Source organism: Panthera tigris, chromosome A1 (genome assembly GCF_018350195.1).
Source record: "Panthera tigris isolate Pti1 chromosome A1, P.tigris_Pti1_mat1.1, whole genome shotgun sequence".
Classification (NCBI taxonomy): domain Eukaryota; kingdom Metazoa; phylum Chordata; class Mammalia; order Carnivora; family Felidae; genus Panthera; species Panthera tigris.
Window position 1 is genome coordinate 31042468 of NC_056660.1, and position 8381 is coordinate 31050848.

At 33.5% G+C, this 8381-nt stretch overlaps 1 non-coding gene across 1 annotated transcript; it reads right to left on the bottom strand.

Annotated features, from left to right (window-relative positions):
• Window positions 1–2958: 2958 nt before the first annotated feature.
• Window positions 2959–3062, bottom strand: LOC122232320. Its single transcript, XR_006209656.1, has one exon. It is a non-coding gene; the product is annotated as a U6 spliceosomal RNA (small nuclear RNA).
• Between the last annotated feature and the right edge of the window lie 5319 nt (window positions 3063–8381).

Sequence of the window (8381 nt, forward strand, 5' to 3'; positions counted from 1 at the left end):
TTTATCTGTAACCCAAATAATGAACAGTAAAAAAAGTAATTACTAGATCTTACGACCATTCTTTTTTTTTATGTTTATTTTATTTTTGAGACAGAGAGACAGAGCGTGAGCAGGGAAGGGGCAGAAAGACAGGGGATCTGAAGTAGGTTCCAGGCTCTGAGCTGTCAGGACAGAGCCTGATGTGGGGCTCAAACCCACAACAGTGAGATCATGACCTGAGCCGAAGTCGGTGCTTAACCAACTGAGCCACCCAGACACCCCTTAAGACCATTCTTAATAGACAAGTGAGTGAATAATCATCAGTGAGTGAGAAAGGCATTAGCATGATTAACATAATATTCCTGATTCTGGTCAGTATGAGTATCAGTAATCAGGAATATTCAAATGAAGTTATATTCTGCACTTTAGTTGTGTGGAAACTGTGTTCAAAATAAACCTGTAGAATAGTGAAGGAGACATTTCCATCTTGGTTCTTTAGACTACATCTTTACCTGGGGAGGTAAAGTTATTATGAAAATTTGCTCTCTTCTGAGACCTAAATTCTTTCCTCTTTCTTAAATTATTTGTAGAGCTAAATTCCGAGTCCAAACATTTACATTCACTCCTGCTAATCTCATGAACATAGCTGAGACACCCCTGAAGTATGTTTTGTAAAGTAGAAATCATGGGACAGCAGCATTAAAGTAACATGAGAAGATTGATACGATGGCCTTGCCTGACAGCTCTGCTCTATTAGCAGAAGGTTCTCGAGATGGCAGGATAAAGCCCTCGGCAACATATGCTATGACAATCATGGTCATGACCTATTTCTGTTATTTCCTTTTTACGTTGGCTTGCATTGTTAGCAATTTCCTATCCATCTATGAGATATCTCCAAGACATTGCTAGGGCTCGGATTTCATATATAGAACTTAAAATAATGATACAAAAAAGAAAGGAAGAAAGAAAGAAGAAAATGGAAAAGAACAGTTAATTAATTTATAGAAGTGATGAAATGCATTAAAATGAAACATTTTTATTGCATGTATTTATAAGAAGTTTGGATCTTATATTCATTTCTCATTTGTTTCAACACTTTGACATGCCATTTTAGATGTCATCACCTGTCTCGGAGTTTCAAAATGTTCTCTGCCTGTCCAGCCATTTAGTAAAGAAAGACACTCCCTTCCCCTATCTGTCAATTCTCTTCTCCACCCCCTGCAGCCCCCTCCCTTTCCAATGTAAAATCTATATATTGTGTTTCGGGGAAAAAATGGAAAACTGATATTTTAGTTGGTTTGAATATAACCTTAGCAACCTAGATGCTTAAATTGATGTGGTAACTTGGAAGAAAATGTATTTTTGATTCAAGCTGTACTGCATAAAGAGTTTTTCTCTTTATAAAATGCAATAATACATATATTTAATATTTCTTGAGTTACTAAGTTCAGTTTGTGCATATAGAATTTAAGCATCCTAAAATTGTATCTATTTACCTCTTTATCCTTCAGAAATTTTTATTTTACACTTACTATGTGTACAGTCTCATGCAACATTAAAAATATGGTGTCTTTACTCAAGAAATTTATGCCATAATAGTTGGAATTTGATACATGGAGAAGATTTCCAATGCAAAATAGTGTATGCTGTTGGCATGGGCTGCCACCTTTTCCAAATCCAAAGAAGTCTTCTGACGATGATGAAGTATGAACAACAAATGATTATAATGTGGACACACAAGCACATTATTTATACTTTCATAGATTCTGACTGGAGTCACTGGATATACAGCATACCCCAAAATTCATTTTAGTGTATAAGATGATATGAAAATCTTTTATATAAAAATGTAATTTCTTTTCCTCATGGCACTATTTATTTTCTGTATCAAAAAATCCCCCCAATTTCTTCCCCTAAATTCTCCCTAAATGTGAAGCTATCCAAGGGAAATGAGCACTCCTGTAATTAAGGCCTTTTTTTTTTTTTTTTACATTGCACATTGGTTGTTCTAGTACCATAAAGGGGGGCTTATTGCTGAAGCAACGGGGAATGGATAAGTATAGTTTCAACCTTTACTGAGATTTTAACTCTGGATAAACTCTTACTAGATTCTTAGACTGCCTCATTCCTTATAATTCTGAAATTTTCTCATCTGTAGGTTTTCCATTTCTTTGGAAACCAAGGTTTATTCCCCTGATTTCCCTGACTTCACATATTCTATTTCAACGATATAACATGGATTTCTTTCCCTCTTCTAGGACAAATATTTTCCTTCTGAACATTTCCAACCACTTAACATTCTGCAAACATTTGCATGTGCCCTTCCACATATTCAACTGGAGTATGAACAGAACCTTAGATTAACCCCAAGGTAAGACTTACAACACGTGGATTGACCAATATACAGCACTATGAATGGACATTTTTGGAAAATCATCTGTTTTTCAACTACTCTTTAGCACTCTTTTTTTTTGTCCTTTGAGAGAGAGAGCGCGTGCGCGTGCATGTGTGCACACATGGGGGAGGGGCAGAAGGAGACAGAGAATCCCAAACCGGCTCCATACAGAGCACAGAGCCCGATGAGGGGCTCAATCTCACCAGAGATAAAGAGTCTCCTGAGCTGAAACAATGAGTCTGACACAACCCACTGAGCCACCCAAGAGCCCTTAATACTCTTTTTCTTACCTTTCCCTTATTCATTGTCAAAATCAAAGAGCCATGGTTCCATTAATTTACTCAACTTTTTTTCAACAAACTGTAATCACTGTTTTTCAATCATAATTAAGCCAGTAAGATTTCCTCACCCTTTTTAAAAAAGCTCATAGCTTTTTAAAAAAGCTAACCTAGATATTTTTTTAAGGCCTGGATTGCTTGCAAGAAGTTCTACATTCAGCTTTCTTTCCCCAGTTTTATGAGGTATAATTGGCAAATAAAACTCAATTGTATATATTTAAGACACACAGCATGATGCTTTGCTGCTTAACTAGGGAACGCCTCACACATTTGCATGTCATCCTTGCTCAGGGGCCACACTAATCTCTGTAGTTTTCCAACCCCAGTACCTGGGCTGCCCAAGTAAGCACCTGATATTCTGACATACATACGCATCTGCAATGATTACCACACTAACACTAGTTGGCCTATCTATCACCTCACTTAGTTACCATTTATTTATTTATTTCCTGATTTATTTATTGGGAGAACGTTTAAAATGTACTCTTAACTCTAGGCCCGCTTTTAATTCTACCACAGACAAGCTTGCGCATAATTTACAAAGAAGACGTTGTACTAGTTCCTTTGTCTCCAGGGAAGAATACTATTACAGACTAAATTCACCAGTCTAGATATTCACATTGTTTTGTTCCACATGAGTACTGAGGTAAAGTAGTGTGACCCAAGAGTTTGCTCAGCTATGTAATGAAAAGATTATCCTTTTTATAACAAAAGTCTGAAATTTATGTAGTGCTGCTATTTTTTTTCCTTCCATTTCCACCCACTCAGGTGTGCTATCTGGATACAGTCCTACAAACCTTGTGTTTATGGTTGATACAAAATTTAGCCACAGTTTATTGAGTGGAGAAAGATTCCAGGCTATCATGCACAGGGAACAAAAGATCACTCTCGAAAATAGTTAGGCAGTTCCTGCAAAATTAAACATATGATCTAGCAATTATATTTCTAGCTATATATCCAAAAGAGTTGAAAATATATACCTATAAAAATATGTACATTAATGTTAATAGCAACATTAATTATAATAATCAAAATGTGCAAGCAACCCAAATATCTATCCATTGATTAAAGAGTAAGTAAAAAGTGGTATATCCATATAATGCATTAATACTTAACCATAACAATATATTACTGATTGACCCTAAGCATTGACAATACTTGAAAATATTATGCTTACTGAAAGAAGTCAGACACAAAAGCCACATATTGCATGGTTCCATGTATGTGAAATGGCCAGTGCAAAAAATCCATAGAGATAGTGGTTATCAGTCTTTATTTTTCATATGATGAAAATGTTTTGGAATTAAATAGATTGTGATTTATTGTGATTATTACACAATTATGTGAATATACTAAAATTCATTCAATTGTATACTTTAAAAGAGTGGGTGGTATGATATGTAAATCATATCTCAATTTAAAAAAAAATTGAGAACAGGAGGTGAATGTTTGTGTGAATGGAAACATACGATACCTACATCTGCTTCTGGCCAAATTGGAATAGTAAGGTATAAATTTATCTTCAAACAACGAAGAACTAAAAAACTGACTATATAAAACAACAGCTCTCAAGATGACTTTGGATATTAGGCCAAACGGTCAGTGCTTTCTGGGAGAAATAAAACAAATAAGAAAACTTCCTGTTGCTCCAACTTACTAAGTGGAAAACTTTCCAGGAGGAGCAACACAGAGTGTGAAAGCCCATTTAGTGACTTTCTGAACTGGGGAAGTGGAGATAGGAGCCTGGAGAAGGCATGGCATTTAGGATTTGGGATTGTCTAAGTGAAGAAAAACTGTTGAATATTAAAAAAAATTAATACGTAAAGCAAACCCCAAAAAGCAAACCAAAACTCCCCCCAAATCCAGAACTAATAAGTTAGTTTAGCACATTTGCAGGATGCCAGTTCATAATAAAAATACCAACCATATTTCTATACACAAACAATAAAATAAATTGAAATTAAACAGTACCATCAAAAATATTAAATACTAGGGATATATTCAACTATAGGTACATAAGACTTGTATGCTCAAATCATTGCTGAGAAGCATTAAAGACCTGAAAATAAATAGTTATAATGGTTTTAGGAATTGGAGGTTCGATAATGCTAAGATGACAATTGTCCCAAAATAGATCTATAAGAATTCTATGTGATCCTTATCAAAATCTCAGCAGGTTCTGCATTGTTAGAAATTGACAAGATGATTCCAAAATTCATATATAAATGCAGAATACCAAGAATAATGAAAACAACTTTGAAAAAATAAGAACAAAGTTGAAAGACTCACATTAGCTAGCATTAAGACTTTTTATAAAGCTGAAATAATCATGCATGTATCATATTCATGTCAAGATAGAGAAAAGATCAATGGAATAGAGAGCCCAGATAAGTCCCACTTGTATATATTCAATTGATTTTTAGCAAAGATGCAAAGGCAATTCAGTGGAGAAACTAAGTTATTTCAACACATTTTGCTGGAACAATTGGCTTTCTATGTGCACAAAATGAACTACCCATGCCTTGCTCCATATGCAAAAATTAATTCAAAATTGATCTTAAGCTTAAATATGTTTCATAAAACTAAAACTTCTACAAGAAAACTTAGAAGAAAAAAATTTTTTGACTTTGTTAATGAAAAAATTTCTTAGATGAACCAAAAAACCCATAAAAGACAAAAATCCATTAGTTTGATCTCATCAAAATTAGCAAAGACTAATAGGAAGAGACAAACCATGACAGAGAAAAAATATTTGCAAATTTTATATCTGATAAAATATTTATATCTAGAATATATATGATACTCTTAAAACTCAATATTAAGAAAGCAAACAACCTAATAAAAAAATAAACCAAAGTTTTTTAGATACTTCACCAAAGGTGACATTTCCTTTCTCAAATGAAGACATAAAAAAAGTTCAGCATGATTAATCATCAGAGAAATGCAAGTCAAAACCATAGTGTGGTTACACACACCTATTAGAATGGCCAAAGTAAAAACATTGACCATGCTAAATACTGGTGAGCATGTTGTTCAACGTCTAAATTTTCGTAAATTGCCAGTGGAAATACCTGACCATAAAGACTTGCCATTCCAGTTCTAGGTATTTATATAAGACAAATGAAATGTTATATTCATATCAAGACACATATGCAAAGATTTATAGCTGTTTTACTTGCAATATCACCAAAGCTGGAAACAATCCAAATGTCCATGAGGAAGTAAACGGGTGAGTACACTGTGATATATCTATACAATGAAATACTACTCATTTGTAAAAGGGAATGAATTGTTGATGAATGCAACAACATAGATGAACCTCAAAATCATTATGCTAAGTGAAAGAAACTAGACAAAAAGTACATACTTTAATATTTATTTAAAAAATCCATCATATGTATATTAATCTATAGTGATCCAAAGTAAATCAGTGGTTGCCTCGGGGGAGAGAAGTGAGTGGGTCAAAAGAGAAGAATAGAGGGGTTACATCAGGATTATCAAAAAATCTGGGGGTGTGAAGAATATATTCACTATTTTGGTTATGTTGATGTTTTACAAGTGCATACATATGTTAAAATTTTGACATAATTACACACTTTAAGCATGTGTAATTAATTGTGCGTCAATTATACTTCAATAAAGCTGCTAACAGATTTTTAAATCACACACGAAATTCTAATTTTTGTACTGTATGCCAATTAGGAGATTGCCACGGAGATAAAACACATTCCAACCTTACAAAGATTAAACCCTAAAGAACACATATACTATGATTTAACAATAGAATATATATATATATATATATATATATATATATTTCCTTGTTCAAACAATTTTGGAACTGTCTGAACTGTCTGATATTGAAAATCCCCTAAGTAGCAATATCAAGCAATCTAAGTAATCTTTAATTAGAAAAATGCAGAGTAAGCTGGCTCTTCTTGCCTAAGAAGCTGTAGAAGACATAATCATGAGCCAAGCTTTTGGCTATTTTTTTACTTTCATTTTTTCCAGTTTTATTGAAATATAAAAGATATACAAAACTGTATTAGTTTAACATGTACAGTATAATGATTTGACTCATATTGTGAAATTATTGCCAGAATAGGTTTAGTTAAAATACATTATAATGTAGAAAAAAAAAAAAAAGAAAGAGAGAGAGAGAGAGGAAGGAAGGAAGGAAGAGAGAGAAAAAAATAGGAAAGTTTTTTTCTTGTGATGAAAACTCAGGTTCTACTCTCTTAACAACTTTTAACTATACCCTGTAGCAGTGTTAAGTATAGTCATCATGTTGTACATTATATCCTCAGTACTTATTTATTTTTTTTAACGTTTTTTTTTTTAATTTATTTTTGAGACAGAGAGAGAGCATGAACGGGGGAGGGGCAGAGATAGAGGGAGACACAGAATCAGAAGCAGGCTCCAGGCTCTGAGCCATCAGCCCAGAGCCCGACGTGGGGCTCGAACTCACTGACCGCGAGATGGTGACCTGAGCTGAAGTCGGACGCTTAACCGAATGAGCCACCCAGGCGCCCCAGTACTTATTTAGGTGTAAGTTTGTACATTTTGACCACCTTTATCCAAGTCACTCTCCACCCACCTTTTGCCTGTGATAACCATAAATCTGATCATCTTTTCTGAGGTGGATTTTTTGTTTTTTGGTGTTTTGTTTTTGTTTTTGTTTTTTTGATTTCACATATAAGTGAGAGCATACAGGATCATACAGTATTTATCTTTCTCTGTTTGACTTATGTCACTTAGCATAAAGCCGTCAAGGTCCATCCATGTCTTCACAAATGGTGGGATTTCCTTCTTTTTTAAGACTAAATATTCCAGTGTGTGTGTGTGTGTGTGTGTGTGTGTGTGTGTGTCACAGCTCTATCAATCTATCTGTTGATAGACACTTAGGTTTCTTCCATGTCTAGCCAAACTTTATAAATGGCAATAAGTAATGGGAATTTTATCTTCAAAAATTCAGATATTGACAAATAGCTTAGATAACTGTATTTTGGGTTATCCAAATACTGATTTACCCTCATCTCTCTTAAATCAGGATATAATGGTGGCTGTCTTAAACAAAATTTTGCTAGAACATGACATCTTATCAAGAAATGTCATGATTAATATAGTAATTGAACATGTTATTTTAATGCTATGAAAAATTAGGCTGCCACAATAAAGAACTGAAACTATCTTGGTGACTTGCATAGACACATATATATTTGTGAAGTATTAAATAATGAAATGTAGAAAATTATATACATACGTATACATATGTTTATATATATGTATTTATATATATTATATATATATATTTGTGTATGATTCTGTGAGCACAGAGAAAAATATGGAGGCATGCCTAGAAGTGTTCAACATAGGACTCTTGCAGTAGCAATGTTGGAAGGGAGAGGCACTAGGGAAAAAAAAAAGTTGAAACAAATATGTGGTGTGCTTAGATCACATTAATATATTTGTGTAATTTTTAATATATTGCAGTGTATAACAATAATAGTTATTATTTTAGCACTCTCTTAACCCAACCGATTTAATTCTACTGCATTTAAATATATATATAATGTATATTTAAATTAAACCATATTAAAATGCTAATACTCAACTCCTTATGAACCCAAAAAGGGCAATTCCATATCATTAAAACAAAGATTATGATG